Source organism: Saccopteryx leptura, chromosome 2 (genome assembly GCF_036850995.1).
Source record: "Saccopteryx leptura isolate mSacLep1 chromosome 2, mSacLep1_pri_phased_curated, whole genome shotgun sequence".
Taxonomy (NCBI): domain Eukaryota; kingdom Metazoa; phylum Chordata; class Mammalia; order Chiroptera; family Emballonuridae; genus Saccopteryx; species Saccopteryx leptura.
In genome coordinates this window covers 327,196,142-327,219,950 of record NC_089504.1, presented here as the reverse complement: position 1 = coordinate 327,219,950, position 23,809 = coordinate 327,196,142, and the positions used below count along the sequence as shown (strand labels likewise).

At 41.0% G+C, this 23,809-nt stretch overlaps 1 protein-coding gene across 1 annotated transcript in view; it reads left to right on the top strand.

Moving 5' to 3' along the window:
- LOC136391548 (polyunsaturated fatty acid lipoxygenase ALOX12-like) overlaps positions 1–23,809 on the top strand; it is a 189,582-nt gene that overhangs the window by 75,279 nt on the left and 90,494 nt on the right. The window lies entirely within an intron of this gene.

The window sequence follows — 23,809 nt, the reverse complement described above, 5'->3', positions numbered from 1 at the left end:
ACCCCCATCCCAAGACAGGTAACCAATGTCATATCTACTGTTTCTGCTTGTCCCCTCCTTTCTGTTAATAGGATTCTTTCATATAGTTTGGGTCATTTTTTCCACAAAAATGACACTTTTCTTTCTTAGAAGTTGCTTTCCACAGTCACTAATACATGATGAGAATGTCTTCAGCTAACTTAATGGATTATCCTTTGATGGGTATTCAGTAACAATATGATGAGTGCTTTGAAGAACATCTTTGAATGTGTACTCTATGTACCCTTATATTTAGAGGATAGACTCCCAGAAATGAGATTTCAGACTAAAATGAATGTATATATATATATTATATTGGATGATATTTATTTTGAAAATCACTTTCTTGAGGTATGCTTGATATGTAAAATCTGTACATATTTGATGTATGCAATTCAATGAGTTTGATAATAAGTATACACCAACATATATTACTGTCAAAATGCTTCCTAGAAAGGCTATAGCATAGTCCAAGAGGGCCCTTTTCTCTGCATCTCTATACCGGTATAGAAAGAGTGTAATTTTCAAAAACAGTGAAGGATCTAGGATTTACCCAACTTAAAAAGTAGGCAAGTAGTCAGTTGCTGTTTGGGGCGGGGGGTGGCATAAGACACAAAACTTCAAGTTCAGTAACAAAGGGGACCCTACTAATCAGAGCAAAAGCAACAGCCATAGTTTATAGTCACATCATCTCCTCATGCCCTCCCAAGTCCCAGAGGGTGATTGATTTACGTGGTTCTAGATCAATGACAGCAGGCTGCATTGCATTATAGGAGGAAACCACTGAGGTTGGGGACTCACTACTTTTATGGTAAGCAGATTTATGTCCATTCTTTGTCTACAGGAATATTGCCTCATCTCTCATGGCTGCTCACTACAAAAACAACCTTCATAAATCACCCAAGTAAAGAGCAGTCAGGTGGCCCTAGCCAGTTAGTTCAGTTGGTTAAGAGCATCGTCCTGAACTGCTCTTCAATCCCTGGTTGTGAGTTTGATCCCAGGTCAGGGCACGCATGGGAAGCGACCAAGGAATGTATGACTGAGTGGAACAACAGATGCTTCCAATCCCTCTCCCCACCCCTCTCGTCTCTCTGTCTCTCAAAAAATCAATAAAAAGTAAGTCTTGGCTGGATAGCTCAGTTGGTTGGAGCATCGTCCCAGAGTGCAGAGGTTGCCACTTTGATTTCCCGGTCACGTCAGGGCATATGCAGAAGCAGCTTAATATTCCTGTCTCTCTCTCTCTCAAGAAAAAAATTAAAAACCCGTCAGGGCTCTGACATACCCCGAGGATGACCTAAGGGCACTCAGGGCCATAGCAGATTGGCAACCCGAATAGAATGACATGTGTTAGCTGCCAATTCCTTCTGAAAGCTGCCTAATAAATATAAAAACTAAGACTCCAGGAAGGCGTGGTGATGTGATTGCCACAGCCAAACCTGCTGTTAATGCTACGGTAAAGAAAAGCATAGAAAAAGGTAGAACGTAAAATATAGCCCAGCAAGAAGTTCTGAACACATTAAGAAGGTCAATTCCTGAGTTATGATAAAGCGTGCCCTACACCTTTCCATGACTCTGATTCTACAGCAGCAAGCCTATTATTCCAGGTTCTCTGCCCTGGTGGGTCTTCACTCTGCATGAGTACAGTGGCCACTGAACATCTAGGAAAAACCACCACAAGAGAAAGGCCTCCGCGTGGAACTGAGTACCTCTCTTCCATATATCCCTTATACCAGGGGTCTCAAACTCAACTCAGCATGTGGGCCGCAGAGCAAGATCACAGCTGTTCAGCGGGCTGCACTGGGTCTACAAAAGGCAACTGTTACGCAACACTTTTCTCACTGCAGTTGAAAACAAAAAAAAAAATCAGTACAACAAGCACAATTGTACATGCAGTTTACTCAGTGTCACAAAACGACCAGAAACTGTAGTTCGCATCACAACTGTTGTTAACTAAGCTAATATCTAGCTAGGATGCTAGAGAAATGAAAAATACAAGTAGGCCCCTAGGCTTACTTAATTTTATCCAAAATATTTTGAACTTCGTGGATTAGTCTGCGGGCCGCACAAAATTGTTCGGCGGGCCACATGCGGCCCGTGGGCCGCGAGTTTGAGACCCCTGCCTTATACCTTACCTTGCTAACTTCTAATCCAGGCATCTTTATGCAATATTTCACGTTTTAGGTATATTCCAGATAATGAATGAAGCAGGAATGATGGAGTTGTAATAGCAATAGTTCGCAGCCCCTGAAAAAATGATATATCTAAGAAATGGTTATCGATGGTGGCAAAATTCACAAAAAGGGCCCTGGCCGGTTGGCTCAGCGGTAGAGCGTCGGCCTAGCGTGCGGAGGACCCAGGTTCGATTCCCGGCCAGGGCACATAGGAGAAGCGCCCATTTGCTTCTCCACCCCTCCGCCGCGCTTTCCTCTCTGTCTCTCTCTTCCCCTCCCGCAGCCAGGGCTCCATTGGAGCAAAGATGGCCCGGGCGCTGGGGATGGCTCTGTGGCCTCTGCCTCAGGCGCTAGAGTGGCTCTGGTCGCAATATGGCGACGCCCAGGATGGGCAGAGCATCGCCCCCTGGTGGGCAGAGTGTCACCCCTGGTGGGCGTGCCGGGTGCATCCCGGTCGGGCGCATGCGGGAGTCTGTCTGACTGTCTCTCCCTGTTTCCAGCTTCAGAAAAATGAAAAAAAAAAAAAATTCACAAAAAGAATCATTGCCAGCCTGACCAGGCAGTGGCGCAGTGGATGGAGCGTCTGACTGGGATGCGGAGGACCCAGGTTCGAGACCCCGAGTTTGCCAGCTTGAGCGCGGGCTCATCTGGTTTGAGCAAAAGCTCACCCGCTTGGACCCTAGGACACTGGCTCGAGAAAGGGGTTACTTGGTCTGCCGAAGGCCTGCGGTCAAGGCACATATGAGAAAGCAATCAATGAACAACTAAGGTGTCGCAACGCGCAGTGAAAAACTAATGATTGATGCTTCTCATCTCTCCGTTGCTGTCTGTCTGTCCCTGTCTATCTTTCTGTCCTTCTCTTTGACTCTTTCTCTGTCACTGAAGAAAAGAAAAATCATTGCCAGTGATTACGTATGTCTGGTAGAAATATTTGGTTGCGATTATGAAGGAATCTTGAAACATTAAACTATTAGTGATTCTCACAGGATCTATAGATATAACTACCAATGTGTAAGAAGTAGAGGGGATCAAGAAAAATGATAACACCACCAGAAAATAACCAGAAAGATCCATTTGAGGGGACAAACAACCTTTTCATATACATTGCAAGAAATGGAAAGAGAGAAGACAATGAGACATAGATTAATAAGAGTGATTTCAGAAACAAGTGTAACACATGAACCATAAAGAACATTGATCTTGGCGTTGGGAGTGGCTGGGGACTGTTGCCTCTCACTACAAATCTTTTGTGTCAGTAGAATATTTGAACATGGTGTTGTGATTGATAAAATCACACAGAAAATTTCTACAACTATATAAGTAATTAATGAACGTCAGAAAGATGAATATAAGGAAGTCATGTTAATGTTATAGAGAAAAAGGACCAGGTGCAGAAAGAGGTGTAGATTAAGACAGGAACTCTCTGTGGGATGGAATAGGTCTGAGGATATTTGGATGGAAAAGACCTAGTAGAGAAACATTGAAGATGCAGGATACAGAAGGCAGAGTTGAAGAATAGACATGATTGTAGTGGGAGGAGGAAATTCAACCATACATGGAAGAACTGGCATTGGATGGACAGGGAGACTCTTCCTCCCTAACAGAAGCAAGGAAGGCATAGAACATTCTGTGTAGGCTTATTGAGAGGGTTTCCCATCTCACAATTCCTGTGTTCACCCCACTCCTCTTCATAGCCCCTGATACTAGATCTACTCTTCTTCTCAGGGACCCGGGTGTCACAGTCCCAGAGCTGAGTCAGGCTGGCGCCACCAGGCTTTCTCAGATTTCTCTTTCCAACCTGTGTAGACAAGGTTAAATTCCAAATGAGAATGGAGCCCACACAGGCTGCAGAGGAGGCAGAGATTATCCAATTAGGGGGAGGGCGGATCTCTGCTTATAGTTCCAAGCTCTATTTACATTTATGTTCATTAGCTCTTTTTTACTGAATTTATTGGAGTTACATTGGTCAATAAAATTATATAGGTATCACGTGTACTGTACTGCAATTTGCATTGTGCACTTACCATCCAAAGTCTAATCTCCTTCCAATGGTATTTATCCCCTTACACCCTCTTCCACCTGCCCCAGCCCCTTTTCTCTCTGGTGGTCACCATACTGATGTGTTTCCATGAGGGTTTTTTTCTACCTCCATTCACCAGTTCATTAGCTCTTGTTCTAATATCTTTCCTTTATTATTTTCTCAACCTAGCTCATTACTTTCCTGCTGGTGCTGGTCTCTGCTTTGCCCTGATGACCTAACTTTAAAAGGTATTTCTCCCAGAATGTTATTGCTCATGCAGTCACACAACACAAGTTTCTGAAATTTGACAGAATGAAGTGAAGGATGATTTCATCACCTAATACAGCCTGGATGGTGACACTCAGTATAAGGCATGTATATTTCCAAATGTTTTATGGCTGTTCCTGACGACAGAATTTCCCTCAGCTGTCTTTATTCCTAGTCCTTTCCCTTTACCCCCCAGCACCATGTTGCTCAGGTATCTCATTCTCTCTTTCCTTTGTTTACTTCTAGTCACTCTCTCTATGCTCCCCCCTCCTCATTTCTATTTCTATTATTTTTGGAAAGCAAAAATTTTTCCCATTTTATGATACAGAACAATTCAAATCATTTTACCATTGATTGAGGAGCGTAAAGACAGAGCCTTTGGGTGACCAGTAACAGGTTTAATTCTTTGCCGTCATCACCTTCACAGCGGTTGTTGTAAGTAGAAAGAAATAGAGATTGATTCTCCTAATGGTATGATTTAAGCTCATCAACACGCTCAAAAGTTTCACTTTTCTGGCAGAAAAAAATTATAAATACCTATTATTTAATCCTTACAAAAAACTCAGTGAGGGAGCTAGTGCTGTGCCACTTTTTATGCATAAACACATGCAAGTTCGCCTGACCAGGCGGTGGCGCAGTGGATAGAGCGTTGGACTGGGACACGAAAGATCCAGGTTCGAAACCCCAAGGTCACCAGCTTGATTGAGCACGGGCTCATCTGGTTTGAGCAAGGCTCACCAGCTTGAGCCTAAAGTCACTGGCTTGAGCAAGGGGTCACTCGCTCTGCTGTAGCCTTCTGGTCAAGGCACATATGAGAAAGCAATCAATGAACAACTAGGGTGCTGCATGGAAGAATTGATGCTTCTCATCTCTCTCCCTTCCTGTCTTTCTGTCCCTTTCTCTTACTCTCTCTGTCTCTGCTACACACACACACACACACAAAACAAAACATTCAAGTTCAAAGAAGAGATGTCCCCAAATTCAAAAAATGCAGGTGGATGATCCCACAAAATGTCATGTGCGCTCTCTGATTCATATCATAATCACCCATTCTCTATTTGACCCTGTGGATGTTAGCTTTTGTCCTCAGCTTTCTACTGAAATGTCCTCTAAAGCTTCTTTATGACATGTTGATTCTTTTTTTTATTTAATTTATTGTGTTTACATAGAGTCTAGTGTTGCCCTGAATGCATTCCCTCCCTTGTATTCCCCGCAACATCTCTCTTGTCCCCTTCCTAACACCTCCCTCCCCCCTTCCCTTCAGGTGTATCCCATCCTATCTCCCCTTTCCCTCTGTCCTCTTTTCCTCTGGTCCCTTTGAGCCTTCCTCTGTCTCCACTCCGTTCCTCAGTTCACATTGTTCCTTGGATTCCTCAAATGAGTGAGGTCATATGATATTTTTCTTTCTCTGCCTGGCTTATTTCACTTAACATAATAGTTTCCAAGTCCATCCATGTTGTTTCAAAAGGTAATATTTCCTTCTTTTTCATGGCCATTTAGTATTCCATTGTGGATATGTAGCACTGTTTTTAATCCACTCGTCCACTGACGGACACTTGGGATGTTTCCAGATCTTTGCTATTGTGAACAGTGCTGCCATAAACATGGGGGTGCATTCCTTTTTTTGATTCAGTGATATGGTGTTCTTGGGATATAGTCCTAAAAGTGGGATGGCTGGGTCAAAATATTTCATTTTTAATATTTTGAAGAATCTCCATAATGTTTTTCACAGTGTCTGCACCAGTCTGCATTCCCACCAGCAGTGCAGGAGGGTTTTCCTTTCTCCACGTCCTCTCCAGCATCTATAATGTGTTGTTCTGTTCATGAGCACCATTCTGACTGGTGTGAGGTGGTATCTCATTGTGGTTTTAATTTGCATTTCTCTAGTGATTAGTGATGTTGAATATTTTTTCATCTATTGGCCATCTGTATGTCCTTTTTGGAGAAGTGTCTATTAATTTCTTTTGCCCTTTTTTTCTGCTCTGATTTTTATTATCTCCTTTCTTCGGCTGGTTTTGGGTTGTCTTTGTTCTTCTTTTTCTAGTTCCTTAAGGTGGGAAGTTAAGTGGTTCACTTGGGCTCTCTCTTGTTTGTTCATATATGCCTGAAGTGATATGAACTTCCCTCTTATCACTGCTTTTGCTGCATCCCATAGATTCTGATATGTCGTATTGTCATTTTCATTAGTCTGTATATATCTTTTGATCTCTGCACTTATTTCTTCTTTGACCCATTCTTTTTTTAAAAGTATGTTGTTTAGTTTCCACATTTTTGTGGGGTTTTTTTCCTCTTTTTTGCAGTTGAATTCTAGTTTCAAGGCTTTATGATCAGAAAATATGCTTGGTACAACTTCAATTTTTCTGAATTTGCTGATGTTGTTTTTGTGGCCCAACATATGGTCAATTCTTGAGAATGATCCATGTACACTGGAGAAAAATGTATACTCAGTCACTTTGGGATGAAATGTCCTGTAGATGTCTATCATATCCAGGTGCTCTAGTGTTTTGTTTAAGGCCACTATGTCTTTGTTGATTCTCTGTTTGGATGACCGATCTAGAGCCGTCAGCGGTGTATTGAGGTCTCCAAGTATGATTGTGTTTTTGTCAGTTTTTGTTTTAAGATCAATAAGTAGCTGTCTTATATATTTTGGTGCTCCTTGGTTTGGTGCATATATATTAAGAATTGTTATGTCTTCTTGATTCAGTGTCCCCTTAGCCATTATGAAATGGCCATTTTTGTCTCTGAGTACTTTTCCTGCCTTGTAGTCAGCATTATCCGATATGAGTATTGCTACACCTGCTTTTTTTTGGATGTTATTTGCTTGGAGTATTGTTTTCCAGCCTTTCACTTTGAATTTGTTTTTATCCTTGTTACTTAGATGAGTTTCCTGTAGGCAGCATACAGTTGGATTTTCTTTTTTAATCCATTCTGCTACTCTGTGCCTTTTTATTGGTGAGTTTAATCCGTTTACATTTAGTGTAATTATTGATACTTGTGTGTTCCCTATTGCCATTTTATATCTTGCTTTCTGTTAGTTTTGTGTCTTGTTTGATCCTTCTCTTTTGTTTTTCTATCTTTTGTTTTTATTTGGTTGTATTCCATACATCTTTCCACTGTTGCTATCTTTTTTATCTCATGTGCTTCTGTGGTGGTTTTTTCAATGGTGGTTACCTTTGAATAATGAAAAGGGTCCCTACCCTGTTCATTGTAGCAAACTATTTTGTGAGTACTTTTGCACTCCATCGTCCTTTGCTACTGTTAATCTCCATCTTCTCCCCCTCTTTCTTTTTGTTGTTGTCACAGTTTAAATTTGGTTTTATTGTGTTCTTCTTGGAGCTTTTACTTGTGGCTCTGTTTTTTTTTGTTCTTTGTATCTGATTGGAGAACCCCCTTTAGTAATTCCTGGAGTGGGGGTTTTCTGATGATAAATTCCCTCATCTTTTCTGTATCTGTGAATGTTTTTATTTCTCCTTCATATTTGAAGGATAGCTTTGATGGGTATAGTATTCGTGGCTGAAAGTTCCTCTCTTTCAGGACTTTAAATATTGGGGTCCATTCTCTTCTAGCTTGTAGAGTTTCTGCTGAGAAATCTGATGATAATCTAATGGGCCTTCCTTTATATGTTGTATTCTTCTTTTCCCTGGCTGCCTTGAGAATTTTTTCTTTGCTGTTGGTTTGTGTCAATTTCATTATGATATGCCTTGGAGTAGGTTTGTTGGGGTTAAGAAAACTTGGAGTTCTGTTTGCTTCTTGAACTTGAGGCTTTAGTTCTTTCCACAGGCTTGGGAAGTTCTCATCTATTATTTGTTTAAGTATGTTCTCCATTCCATTTTCTCTCTCTTCTCCCTCTGATATACCTATTATTCTTATGTTATTCTTTTTGATGGAGTCAGATAATTCTTGTAGGGCTATCTCATTTTTTTTAATTTTTGAGTCTCTTTCTTCTTCTCTCTGTTGTGCCTCAAGTTGCTTGTCTTCTATTTCACTAATCCTCTCTTCTATCTGACCTGTTCTATTAGCTAAGCTTGTTACTTCGTTTTTCAGCTCGTGAATTGAGTTTTTCATCTCTGTTTGATTTGTTTTTATAGTTTCAATTTCCTTGGACATATATTCTTTGTGTTCATTGAGTTGTTTTCTGAGCTCCCTAAATTGCCTTTCTGTGTTTTCTTGTATATCTCGGAGGATTTTTAGGATTTCTATCTTGAATTCTCTGTCATTTAGCTCCAAGGTTTCCAATATATTAAATTTTTTCTCCATAGATTTTTCCTCATCTAGCTGTGTTACCTCTCTTTCTTTTGTATCCATGATATTCGATTTTCTCTTCCTTAATGGCATCTGAGGGTGGTTTTGTTGATAGTATTAATGAGATTTAATAAAGAATAAAAAGTTTAAAAAAAAATAATAAAAAAAATCGAAAAAAGTTGTTTTTTTTTAAAAAAAAATTAAGAATGAAATAAAGAAAAATAAAATAAAATAAAAATTAAAAAAAAAAAAAAAAAAAAAAAAAAAAAAAGGAAATTATTCCCCCCCTCCTTTTTTCCTCTCCTCTCCTCTCCCCTCTTTCTTGATAAAATCTTGTGGTGGACTGTGAATTATAACAAACAATGCCTGTGATGGAGGGCCTGAATTGGGGAAAAGTAATAAAGGGGCAAACAAAACAAAAAAAAAAAAGAAAAAAGAAGAAGAAGAAAAAAAGAGCGTATGGACCCACAAAAAGCAAATAAGGAAAAAATTTGGGTCAAGAATAAAATGATTTGCTTTTAGGTGTTGGTTGTCTAAGAGTTATGATGAGAGGATTAAGAGGAAAACGGAAAAATGGGGGGACAAATTAAAAAATTACTATTGTATTTAGTGGAACAAGAACTAGATAATATGGAGAGCCAGGGATGGGAGCACTGCTAGTGAGTTAAAAAGGTGAAGTAAAAACCCCCCAGAATGCCACAAACATAAGTTTGAGTCCCAGATAAGATAATTTGTTTGTTATTGAGGTTTGAGTGAGAGGAGATGTAAAGGAGAAAGGAAGAAACTAATATAGAGGGAGAAAAGAAAGAGAGAGAGAGAGAAAAAAAAGAGGGAACCACTAAAAGAAGAAAAAAGAAAGGGGAGAGAGAGAGAGAGTTAAGGGTTTTGGAGTGCAACCCTCATAGAGAGAAAGGAAGAGAAGAGAAAAGATAATGGGAGATGTAACACTTATGGGTAGTGTAGTTCAAGGAGAGGAGAGAGTAAGACCGGTAGAGAGTTAATCGGCCAAATTGGAGGAGGAAAAAAAAAGTATCAAGAATGAAGATAAGAGAAACAAACGAACAAATATAATAAAATGGGATAGGTTATAAAGTCTGCAGATTATTCTTGATTTTGAGAGGTTATCTTCTTGCTTTTTCTTTTCTCTCCCTCTTCCTGGTCGGTGACTCTGTACCCCGGGTTTTGCCCCTTTGCCACGCTCAGGTGGAGGTTTGCAGTTGATAAGTCTCTATGGCAATGTCATGTATTGTGCTTTAGTCTCATTGGCAGTCTAGGCTATTAGCATTTATAGGCTCCGACAGTGAGACAGTCCGTGTTCCTAGAGCCTTTCTCCTAGTCTTTCCTTCCTCAATTAGTAGCCTGATAATCCAGCTATGGGGTTGCCGCTGCCTCTGCCTGGATAGTAAGAGGCTCAAAGAGCTGGCAACTCCCCACTCTATTTCCACTCAGCACAGGGCTCTGGGTAAGGCTCAGTCAGTCAGAGCTGCTAGCATAATCAGGCGGGCTTTCCGGCCATTCAAAGACCTCTGGCTCTGCCACTCTGTCCGGTAACACAAGCGGGTGCCCACTTCCGGGGCGCTTGGAGGAAACTCTCACTCACTGGCTGCGCGCGCAGACCAGGATATCCGGCCAGCAGTCTCACGCTCTGAGTGAAACCCCCAACCGCAGGGAAAAGTTGCAGCGTTGGAATTGAGTCTCGCTCCGTCCCCGTGCTCGGCTTTTGCAAGGCGCTGGGGCGGCCCGAGATTCCGCTTTCGGCCCACACAAAGGCCCCTGACTCTGCTCCTCTATGCGATAACACGAGCGCGCACTGCCGGGGCACTCAGAGGAATCGCTCACTCCTTATCTGCGCGCGCAAACCAGGATATGAAACACCCTCCGGCACGGAAAATCTCCACCGTTGGAATTAGTTCTCACTCCCTCCCATGCGTGGCTTTCCCAGGGCGCTGGGGCTGCCCAGAGACTCTGCCCTCGGCCCACAGAAAGGCCTCTGACCCTGCCTCTCCGTGAGGCAACACGGGCACTGACTCCCGGGGCCTAGGAAGAAATCTCTCGCCCACTAACTGCGCACCAGCCAGGAGACCGGGTAAAATGGCCGCGCCGCTTGTCTTTCTTTGTTTGGGTTTGGCGCGAGTGTTAGCTTGTATTGCCCGGGTTGCCACAGGATCAGATTTTCCTCGGCTTGGATCTCTGTGCCACAGCCTGGTTCGGCCGTTTGTTTCGCGGCCTGGATGTATTCACCCCCTTTGCCCGCCTCAGTTTCTATATTCACAGTTACCAGAGAAAGCCGCCCTGTTTAGGTTAGTGAGGAAGGCGGAGCATTTCTTACTCCCTATTTCCTTCGGGGTTTGGTTATATATTTAGCCAATTTTTCACTCAATCATACCTTTGGGTGTATTGCGAAGCATCTGGAGGCTCCAAGTATAGGTTTTTCTGTTTCTGGTTGAAGATCTTGTTGAGTTTTGGGGGAGATTTATCGGTATCGCTTCCTACCCCGCCATTACTCTGACGTCATCTCTTTTGCCCTTTTTTTAATTGGATTGTTTGTCTTCCTGGTGTTGAGTTTTACAAGTTCTTTATAAATTTTGATTATTAACCCCTTATCAGACGTATTGTCAAATATGTTCTCCCATTGTGTAGTTTGTCTTTTTATTCTGTTCATATTGTCTATAGCTGTGCAAAAGTTTTTAGTTTGATATAGTCCCATTTGTTCATCGTGTCTTTTATTTCACTTCCCCGTAGAGATAAATCAGCAAATATATTGCTGCGAGAGATGTCAGTGAGCTTACTCCCTATGTTTTCTTCTAAGATGCTTATGGTTTCACAACTTACATTTAAGTCTTTTATCGATTTTGACTTTATTTTTGTGAATGGTGTAAGTTGATGGTTTAGTTTCATTTTTTTGCAGGTAGCTGTTCAATTTTTCCAACATCATTTGTTAAAGAGACTGTCTTTACTCCATTGTATGCTCTTACCTCCTTTGTCAAATATCAATTGTCCATAAAGGTGTGGGTTTATTTCTGGGTTCTCTGTTCTGTTCCATTGATCTATATGCCTGTTCTTATGCCAGTACCAGGCTGTTTTGAGTATAGTGGCCTTGTAGTATAACTTGATATCAGGAAGTGTGATACCTCCCATTTTATTCTTCTTTTTCAAGATTGCTGAAGCTATTCGAGTTCTTTTATGGTTCCATATAAATTTTTGGAATATGTGTTCTATAACTTTGAAGTATGTCATTGGTATTTTAATTGGTATTGCATTGAATTTATAAGTTGCTTTGGGTAATATAGACATTTTAATGATGTTTATTCTTCCTATCCATGAACATGGTATATGCTTCCCCTTGTTTGTATCTTCCTTGATTTCTTTTATCAATGTTTTATAATTTTCCGGGTACAAGTCTTTAATCTCCTTGGTTAAATTTACTCCTAGGTACTTTATTTTATTTTGTTGCAATAGTGAAGGGGATTGTTTCCTTAATTTCTCTTTCTGATGGTTCATCATTGGTGTATAAAAATGCCTCTGATTTCTGTGTATTAATTTTATATCCTGACACCTTGCTGAATTCATTTATCAGGTCCAGTAGTTTTTGGACTGAGACTTTAGTGTTTTCTATATACAGTATCATATCATCTGCAAATAATAATAGTTTTACTTCTTCTTTTCCAATTTGGATGCCTTTTATGTCTTCTTCTTGTCTGATTGCTATGGCTAGGACTTCCAGGACTATGTTGAATAAGAGTGGTGAAAGGGGCACCCCTACCTTGTTCCTGATCTTAAGGGGATTGCTTTTAATTTTTGCCCACTGATTATGATGTTGACTGTGGGTTTGTCATAGATGGCCTTTATCATGTTGAGGTATGTTCCCTGTACTCCCACTTTGCTGAGAGTTTTAAATGTAATTGGGTGCTGGATTTTATCGAATGCTTTTCCTGCACCTATTGAAATTATCATGTGGTTTTTTTCTCCTTCCTTTTGTTTATGTGATGAATCACATTGATAGATTTACGAATATTGTACCATCCTTGCCTCCCCAGAATAAATCCCACTTGATCATGATGTATGATTTATTTCATGTATTGCTAGATCTGGTTTGATAATATTTTGTTGAGGATTTTAGCATCTAAATTCATCAGGGATATTGGCCTATTATTTTCTTTCTTTGTGTTGTATTTGCCTGGTTTTGGAATCAGAATTATGCTCACCTCATAAAAGGAGCTTGGAAGTCTTCCTTCCTCTTGAATTTTTTGAAATAGCTTGAGAAGGATAGGAGTTAGTTCTTCTTTGAATATTTGGTAGAATTCACCTGTGAAGCCATCTGGCCCGGGGCTTTTGTTTGTTGGGAGTTTTTTGATAACCGTTTCTATCTCATTTGTTATAATCGGTCTGCATCTGGTAGTTTGCTTATTTTCATCTCACTCAGTTCATTTTCTGGAAGTTTCTCTTGTTGGTTCATTTAGGTTGCACTTCTCTGTCTTCCCATTTTGTCTGTGTATACCCTCCTCATTTGAGTGTGTTGTTTGTAGAGTTGGCTAAGTCGAGGGTTGGTGTTGTCTCTACATGTTGATACTTAAATCCCTAGGGTTTTTCTCAGTGATCATGATTGTCAAAGCCTGTGATGCTTTGACTTTTGTCTTTTACCTGTGTTGCTGGCAGAAGTTCATGTTGAAGTTCATTGACCTCTGGCCATTCTTCTGTTTCATTTGGAGACCCTGGGGTTCTGTGGGCAGAGGAAGTGCTTCTCCACAAAGCTACATCTTCTTCAAGCCTCAGCAAATCCTGACCTGTTCTATTTTCTATCGTAAACTAACCAATTCTTAGAAGAGTCATATGAGAATATACAGTATATATTCCTGTACCACCCAACCTACAATCATGAAATAAATTGCTCTGATGCAAATATAGTCCACAAAGTCAGAACTTATACCTTGTTATTTGTTTTTTAAAATAAATACCATAATATGGTAAAATCTCTTAAAATTGGCAAAGATAAACTAGATTCTAAAAATCTGAGTGTTTTATATGAGTCAATATGATAGTGATTTATTGTAATTATACCAAATCATATATACAGAATTTTATTTCTGAGTTACTATGACTATGTTTTTCCTGTATTCTTTTGTTCATTGATTTTTTTAACACTTCATTTAATATGTTGCATTCTTGTGGGTTAGTCTAATTTATTATTTGACTTAAAATTTTGTTTTATACAGTAATGAAAGTTTTGCTTTTTTCTTTGCGGTAAAATATATGTGACATAAAATTTACCATTTTAACTATTTTTTTAGTTTACAGTTCAGTGGCATTAAGTATATTGAGCTGGTGGGCCCATTCACACCCAGAACATTTTTCATCTTCCATAGCTGAGACTCTGTACTCATTCTATACAAGTTCTCCATTTCTTTCCCCACCAGACCCCAGCAACCAGTATTGTACTTTCTATCTCCATAAATTTGACTACCCTAGTAGTCAGGGGAAAATGCAGTATCTGTCCTTTTGTGACTGCCTGATTTCACTTAACAAAATGTTCTCAGGGTTCATCCATGTTATACCATCTGTCTGAATTTCCTTCCTTTTATAGGCTGAAAAATATTCTGTTGTATGTATATATCATATGTTTTTTAGACATTCAGCCTCTGACAGACACTGGACTGCTCTCACCTTTCAGTTATTGTAAATAATCCTGCTATAAATATAAGTGTACAAATAACTGTTTGAGTCCCTGCTTTCAATCCTTTTGGTTATGTACAAGATATGGATTACTAGATCATATGGTAATTCTATCTTTAATTTTTAAGGACTCACCACTCTTTCTTCTATAGTGACTGCATCATTTTATGTTCCAAGTAGCAGTACACATGGGTTTTAATTCTCTATATTCTTGTCAGCACTTCTTACTTTCTGTTTTATTGATAATAACCATCCTAATGAGTGTGAGATAATAGCTCGTTGTGGGTTTCATTTGTCTTTATCTAAAGATCTGCAATGTTGAATAACTTCTTATAAGCCTGTTGGCCATTTGTATATCTTTTGGGGAGTAATATCTAGTCATCTGTTCTTATTTTAAAATCAAGTTGTTAGCTTTTTATATTGTTCAGGATTTTTTTAATTTTATTGACTGCTTTTTAGAGAGAGGAGGGAGAGAGTGAGAAAAAAAGAGGGGGAGCAAAGCAGGAAGCATCAACTCATAGTAGTTGCTTCCTGTAGGTGCCTTGACTGGGCAAGTCAGGGTCGAACCAGTGACCTCAACATTCTAAGTTGATGCTTTATTCACTGTGGCATTATACAGGTCAGGCAAAAATTAAAATTCTTGATGTAGATATTTTTTATTTGTTATCTGTGATTTTGGTGTCATATCCAAGAAATAATTGCCAAATCCAAGGGCAATATAAAGTTTTCCCCTATGTTTTCTTTTGTTGTATTTAGAAAATGAAATTTAATTGGGTGACATTGATCAATATGTGTACATAGGTTTCAGGTAAACATTTCTACAGCATTTGAACTGTTGGTTGTGTTGTGTGCCCATCACCTGAAGTCAGATCATTTTCCGTCGCTGCATATTTACCCCTCTTTATATGCAACCTTGGCATATGGGGAAGGCACTGTAATCAACTGAGCTACCCAGCCAAGGTCAGAATAGCTATTATCTTTGAAAGATACAAAATACAAAAGAAACAGTATTTTTTAAAAATAAGGATGTGAGATATCACACAAGTCATATGTGTAAAAACATATCCCTGTATCATCAAAACAGGTTGATAGTCCTACGGCTCGATAACGTACAGCCTCTGCTTCCACTTCCCTGCAAATTTTCTAGCTTTCCACTGGTAATTGCAAAACGACTGACACAGCTTTCTAACTTCCTTTTTTTCTGTGTGTGGAAGAGACAGAGAGAGACAGACAGACAAAAAGGGAAAGAGAGGAGAAGTAACAATTCTTTGTTGTGGCAATTTGTTGTTGATCGATTACCTTCTCATATGTGCCTTGACCATGGGGCTACAGCAGACAGAGTGACCCCTTGCTCCAGCCAGCAACCTTGGGCTCAAGCCAGTAAGCCTTGCTCAAACTGGATGAGCCCTTGTTCTAGCTGGCAACCTTGGGGTTTTGAACCTGAATCCTCCACGTTCCAGTCTGACGCTCTAGCCACTATGCCACTGCCTGGTCAGGCCAACTGACACACCTTTAAATGTAAGATTCTGATACTATGTTGTGTTAAAAGCAGTCACAGAGCCTGACCTGTGGTGGCACAGTGGATAAAGCATTGACCTGGAAATGCTGAGATTGCCGGTTCAAAACCCTGGGCTTGCCTGGTCAAGGCACATATGGGGGTTGATGCTTCCAGCTCCTCTCTCTCTCTCTCTCTCTCTCTCTCTCTCTCTCTCTCTCTCCCTTTCCTCTCTAAAATGAAAAATAAAAAATTTTTTAAAAAAAGCAGTCACAGAAGAAGGAGGAAAACATGGAGGGAGAGAGAGAAGAAAGGCGAAGTTCTTTGTGCACATCTCTCCTTATCAGAGAAGAAAATCTTGCTCAAACATTTCCTGCAGACTTCCTCATACATCCCGTTCACCATAACTGGGTCTCAGGCTAACAAGAAGATTAAGGCTTGCTTAATAAAGGAAAAGGGGACTAGCTGAGGTGGATTAAACGGCAGGTGCACCAGCCGCACGCCCTAGGCCCTGACTTCTGAAGGGCCCGCAATACCCTAACTTGACACTTTTTTCTAATGACACCAAGTTTTAAGGGGCCCAATATTTTATTCTGCACCGGGGCCTCAAAGGACCTTAATCCGCCTCTGGGGACTTGTTTGAAGTAGGCAACCAATATTGTTTTCCTCATTATTCATATTTATATACATCTTTTCATAAAAGATTTATAACTAAAGTGTCCTTTCTCTTCCTTTTTTATTAACTAACTGTATTCTGAAGATTTTTTCATGTTATCACATGTACCTATATCTCATCGTTTTAATGGTTGTATTACACGTTCCACTGCAATAGGCATGTTCCTTTTCCATCTTTCCTGCACAGCATCATTTTCTTTGTAGAATTGCCCCCCAACTCTGCGAGCTCCAAGCCCTCACCACAGGCAGGCATATGACTCAAACAGAACAATCCAGTGTCCTTTCAGGTGGCTGTGAAAGACTACATTTTTTCAGAAATAGTCACAACACTGTTTCCAGTCCCACAAAATTTTCTAGGACCTCGCCACTCTCCCATTAAGGGGTGGGGTCTATTTCCCATCCCTGAGGCCTCTGTGACAGCTTTGACTACCAGGAAGCCCATTCTTCCTCTTCTCTCTCCACCAGGGCTTCTCACAGCTGTTCTCTTGTTTCATTCACACTCACACCACCCTCATCATATCTCACATCTGAGCTGCTGAACTATATCCTCATGATTTGCTCACTCTCCACCCTCTCTCCCACTGTTGACAGTTTTGTCATCCAAACGTACAGGTCTGGCCACGTAGCTCTTCTTATCCGGAAGTCATCACGGGCTCCGTGCCTTGGCTCACTACTGCATACCGACCTTCACCTTTTATAACCAGAAGGTAGAATCTTATGAAATTTCTATTAATGTAAGTCAAAACCTGTCAAAATGTCAGCAATTTCACATGTTCAAACTTTTTACCAAAAAAAGGAATATATGCAGCTGGCTTGTGGTGGCACAGTGCATAAAGCATAAACCTGACATGCTGAGGTCACCGGATCAAAACCCTGTGCTTACTCGGTCAAGGCACATACAGCAATCAATCAATGAACAACTAAAGTGAAGCAACTATGAATTAATACTTCTTGCTCCCCGCCTCCTCTCTCTGTAAAATCAATAAATAAAACCTTTAACTTCTCCCAGGAAGAAATACAAATGGCCAACAGATATATGAAAAGATGCTCATCTTCTTTAGTTAATAGAGAAATGCAAATCAAAACTGCAATGAGATACCACCTCACACCTGTTAGATTAGCTATTATTAACAAGACAGGTAATAAATAGCAAATGTTGGAGAGGCTGTGGAGAAAAAGGAACCCTCATACACTGTTGGTGGGAATGTAAAGTAGTACAACCATTATGGAAAAAAGTATGGTAGTTCCTCAAAAAACTGAAAATAGAACTACTTTATGACCCAGCAATCCCTCTACTGGGTATATACCCCCAAAACTCAGAAACATTGATACATAAAGACACATGCAGCCCCATGTTCATTGCAGCATTGTTCACAGTGGCCAGGACATGGAAACAACCAAAAATCCCATCAACAGATGACTGGATAAAGAAGATGTGGTACATATACACTATGGAATATTACTCAGCCATAAGAAATGATGACATCGGATCATTTACAGCAAAATGGTGGGATCTTGATAACATTATATGAAGTGAAATAAGTAAATCAGAAAAAAACAGGAATTGCATTATTCCATACGTAGGTGGGACATAAAAGTGAGACTAAGAGACATTGATAAGAGTGTGGTGGTTATAGGGGGAGGGGGAAGAAGGAAAGGGAAAGGGGGAGGGGGAGGGGCACAAAGAAAACTAGATAGAAGATGACAGAGGACAATCTGACTTTGGGTGATGGGTATGCAACATAATTGAACGACAAGATAACCTGGACATGTTATCTTTGAATATATGTATCCTGATTTATTGATGTCACCCCATTAAAAAAATAAAATTATATAAAAAGAACCTTTAAAAAATAGGAGTATATGCATATAGTAAAAACTCAATCAATGGAAAAATTTAAAAGATTATACAATGAAAAAAAAAACCTATTTCTATTACCTCAAATTCATTATCCCAATTTCCAGAGGTAGATGTTGTTAGCAATTTCTTATATTTCCCTTAGAAAATTCAACTTAATTTTCCTAAAGTTGCATATAATATTTATTCATAATTCTTTTAAATATTCTGGAGAGTTGTAGTCATCTTTTATTTCTCTTTGTTAATTTCTTTTTTCTCTCTCTCCTTTTGCTTAATAAGTCTTAAAAGAAAGGTCTTTGTCATCCAAAGCTTCTACTAAAAGTTTTGTAAATACATGGTAGGTGCTCAAGAAATTTTTGTTGGTTTGTCCTCTCCTGGCTATTGTAATGACATCTCCTAGATTGCAAGCTCCTTGGTAGTAGCAAAGACCACGTCTCAATTAGTCATCACCTCCCAGTGACTAGCACTGGGACAATAAATAGGAAGCAATCAATATGTATGTATTAAATAAATGAGCATAGGATTGGATTTGTCCAATCATGTTTCCATGTATTGGAAATATATCTATTGCTTTTCTTCATCATGGTTGTCTAATAATCCCAACCAATAGGTGAAGATACCTACAGAACAAACAGATTCTTGCCCAGGGCCGTCGGTACCTAAGCTGTGCAAGTCCAGAGCCTACGTTCTTAACCATCACACTCTACTGAGATCCTGTAAAGGAGAAACTCTAAGAAGTGGGAGTCCCTGAGCCCATCAGAAAATCCACTCTTCCTCCTGGGATGTAATATAACTGTTTGGTCACTCTTTTTTTTTTTTAAAGAGTCTTTTACAAAATAGGAGAATTTATAAAATAAATGCACAATGCTGCTTTTGTCACTTTGCTCCAGGATTGTAATCACTTTGTGAGAGTCCCCAGTCCATTCATAATTAGCAGAAAGAGAACACAAGCCCTTCTGGCCACCCTCCTTTATCCACAGGGCTGAGCCCCTTTATGAGCTGGAGAGGAAAAATATTCCAAAGATCTTGGGCCATTACTGAGGACTCTACCGTTACCCTTTCTCTTCCCTTCCCCTGCATAGGGCAGCACCTACATCAAGTACAGCCTGATAGCCAGTGGGTGGCGCTCAAGGCTCAAAGTAGGCTAAAGAGGGGGGAAGTGCACCAAGATTTGTCAGTATCTTCTGAAGGTGAAGAGCAAATAACCAAAAAGGTATTGTTTCCATTCCTTCCCCTGCCCCTGCTCCTTCCATCTCCCTGCCCTCCTTTGCTAGGTTCAAAGGGTGATTTTGTGTCAATATAACCAGGTCTTTGAGTTGGAATCTTATAGTACAACTCCTTTTGAGCTGACGAGAAAAGCTCCGCTATTGAAGTGGGTCAGGCCAGGCACTTCAGTACCATTGACCTCAAAACCCATCCCAAATCTGCAGGGTGACAGAGAGAGGAGATGTAGGGTGGCCTCCAGTGACCTAGACCAGATCCATACAAATAGGGTGCTCTAGTAGAGCCCCATTGGGCCCTATGTCAGTGCCCTTGTGACCAGCATGCTTATGTCCATTCTAAATACTACTAGCTGTCCTGAGTGGGACAAGTGGGACAGAGGGTGGACTCCAGGAGCCCAGGGAGAAAGGCAAGAAGAAAGGTGAAGCTGGGACCAGAGCTCTTCAGGTCGCAGGCCAGCAGCTGCGTGATAAATGAAGCCTCAGGCAGCAAAGCTCCCAGCAGTGCCTTGCATCACTTCCTTTCTCTTCCCTTCTGCCCAGAATTGGGCAGGCCCCTTGCTCCCTGGGGAGCCTAAACTGAGAGAGGCTTTCCCTGTGCGCATGCTGCAACCTGCAGGTGCCTGGAGGCCTGGGAGTCAGGCTGAGGGGCCAGCTGGAAATCATCCAAACTCACTCATGGGCCCCCTTTCCTTCCTTCTCACATGAGGCTCACCCCTGGCTGAGCCCTACATGTTGGAGGGGGGGGGGATGTGGAGGGAGCGACCCAAAACAAGTGAAGAAGATCTGAGCTCTGACATAACGGAGCTCATATTTGGAGGGCCTGTCATGGAAGGGGGGAAGCCAACCTCAAGTACTCACTGATGATAAAATGGCTACTCATCCACCATCTTTCTTAAGAACAATGCAGGCCTGAGGAAGAAAGAGGACTTGCCTACTCAGTAATTCAGCTCAGACCTCCCTTGCAGCTGGATGCTGATAAGAAATGATTGGGTTAAGGTGCAGGCAATTTCGCGGAACTGTGGTGCCAGTCCTACCCACAAACAGAAGAAAGTGTCTTTGCCTGAAGCCCTTTTGATGAATCCATATACCTGTGTCCCATCCCTCCCTCGGGGCTGACACCCTTTGCTGGTCTCAGCCTGCCTGCACCCAGGCATTTTTTTAAATAAACTTTCTTTTTGGATCATACCAGACTTGTATTTTTGGTTCAGCTGTAAGTTTCAGCCTTTCACTCACAAAGTCAGTTCAAGGTATGGAATACCCAGAGGTTTTAGTTCCTTCAGTCTGTTAGGTCCAGGATGCTGCACTTGGAACAGACCCCAGTGTGGCTTTGTTCAGAGACACAGGCAATAACAAGGAGAGAGGCAAAGAAGCATGAAACTATTTGCAGGAGGACAGGAGGTCTGGATGCGGCGACAGGAAAATCATTCAATAATGAATTATTTTGAGTATGCGCCCAACTCCAGTGCTTCACAGATAAAGCACAATAATTCATCTGCCTCAGGGGAACTGCGCCTTCACTGAGAAGAGACTCAGCCCAAGTCATGGTGGAAATTCAGGCATCAGGACTGTATGTGTCTGTGGCCCATGTTCAGAGCAAGCAAGATATATGTTGGGTAGAAGGGACTTTGCCCTTTTTGTTGTCCCCATATCACAAATGCCTCTATTCAGCTCTCTAGTTCAGGATGATACTGCCTCAGCAGAGACCAACGTCATGCAATGTGACGACGTGTCTTTGGACACTGATGACTGACGGCTCTTTCTCTCCGTCTCAGACCTGGCAGGGAGGCACCACCACATTTCTCTGGCTCCTCGTCTCTGCTTCTTGGCTTCATTCTGAGCGTAGTCCTCAGAGATCTGTTTCTGCCGCTGTTCCCAGGTAATTATGCCTAACAGGGCCAAGCTGGGTACCCTCAGCACCATCATCCATTCTGGGGCCACCACTGAATTGGACCACCATGGCCAGTGGATGGCTATCTTTGCCTGGGTCTTTGACGTAGGCTCTAACCAGTTTAGGTCAAGAAGGCAGATCCTGAGTGGAAGAAGGAATATCTGAATGTTCTTCCCACAATTCTTGACCACTTCCCACCCTTGGAGAAGCCCTGCTGCCTCAAATCCTCCAGCTTTATCTCTTCTCTCCCCGGTTAGTGCTGTCAATTTGCATCACCCTCTGCCTCCTTTCTGAATTCCAACGGGAAGTGGATGGAAGGTCCTCGCCCAGTATAGCCAGGAAACCCAGGTGTGCTGATCCAGGAGTGCCATAGGGTTACTACAGCAGTTCCCCCAGGTGTTGCCTTTGAAGAGTCCCTAATGCTAAAGGTAGGTGAAGCTTGCCCAGTGTGGGAAATGTTGAGAGACTACGGAGCACTCCCCAGGGAGCTCTACCCCAGCCAGAAAGAACAAACCCTGAGGATACTCTGGACTGGGAGAAGGAAAAGGGTTGAGGGATGTCTCTGACAAAGTTATCAATTAAGCAAACAGGCTTATCCTCTGTATTTAACATTGTCAACACCATCAAAATCACTTTATTCTGACTGAAGTAGAATGATGAATCTTAAATTGTTCATCGTAAACCTTCAAGTCAAACTTGACTGTTATTGGTATTAGAATAATAAGAGTGAAACAGATCAGCAAAACAGAATAAAATTTAGAAAAAATTTAGACTATGATAAAGGAAATTTCAAGTTTGTGAGAAAGAATGAACCACGCAATAAGAGGACTGGGGATAATCCACTATCCAATATTTTCATAGGGTTAGATTTCTACATAACACTATACCCTAAAATTAATTCACGGTAAATTTTAAAAAACAAAGCATCAGAACAAACGATACATGCCTGGCCTGTAGTGGCCCAGTGGGTAGAGTATGAACCTGGGATGCTGAGGAACACTGAGGTTCCTAACCCAGGGCTTACCTGCTCAAGGCACATATAACAAGCTACCAATGAACAACCAAAGTCAAGTAACTGTGTGTTAATACTTCTTGCTACTCACCTCCTCTCTCTGTAAAATCAATATATAAATTTTTTTAAATATATATATATATACACATTATTAGAAAAAACATAAAAGCACCACTTTTAGCCTGACCAGTGGTGGCACAGTGAATAACTAGTCAACCTGGAATGCTGAGGTTCCAGGTTCAAAACCTCAAGGACGACGGCTTGGGCATGGGATCATCGACATGATCCTATGTCACTGGCTTGAGCCAAAGGTCGCTGGCTTAAAGCCCAAGGTTGCTGGCTTGAAACCCAATGTAACTGGCTTAAACCACCCTCAACCCCCATCAAATTACATATGAGAAGCAATCAGTGAACAACTGAAGTGTCAAAACTATAAGGTGATGCTTCTCCGCTCGCCGTCTCTCTCTAAAGAAAAAAGAAAAAAAAAAGCACTTTTATACTTCCAGGTACAATGAAAGACCTTCCAACTATAATAAAACAAATGTATTTTTAAAATGTTTTTTGGCTTAAAAAGGATGGAAGATCAGCCCTGGCTGGTGGTGCAGTCAGTGCATAGAGCATCGTCTGGAGCACCAGGGTCACCCATGGACTCTGCAGGCACTGGCTCAGTCCTGAGGGCACTGGCTCCACTCTGAGGTTGCCAGTTTCAGCTCATTCCGGGCACATATGAGAAGCAGTTTATGGGAGCACAACTAAGTGGAACGAGTTAATGCTTGTTCCTCTCCATTCCTTTATCCCAAAATTAATGGGGGGAAAAAGGGACATCAGTGGGGAAGCTGACACATGACTTGTTCCAGCAAGCAAACCACCAAGCAGAATTTGCATGGACCCAATGGCTATTCTAGAGCTAGAAGCTATACATGATTTTTTTAACTTCAGCAAATTTGAACTAGCAAGGGATTTCCTCAAACTGATACGGATCATCTTAGAAACCTCTACAGTTAATACCATAGTCAATAATTTTTAAAAACTGAAACGTTTTCCCCTGAGATTGGGAACAAGTAAGGACGCTCACTTTCACTGCTTTTATTCAGCATTTTACTAAGGGTTCTAGCCAATTCAATAAGACCAAAAAAAATAATAAATAAATAAAATTTAAACTATATAAGAAAGGAATAAGAAAATCTATTTCTATTTGTAGAGGACATGATTGTTTCCACAGAAAGTCCCAAGGAATTTACAAAACAATGTATAGAACTACTAAAATAAT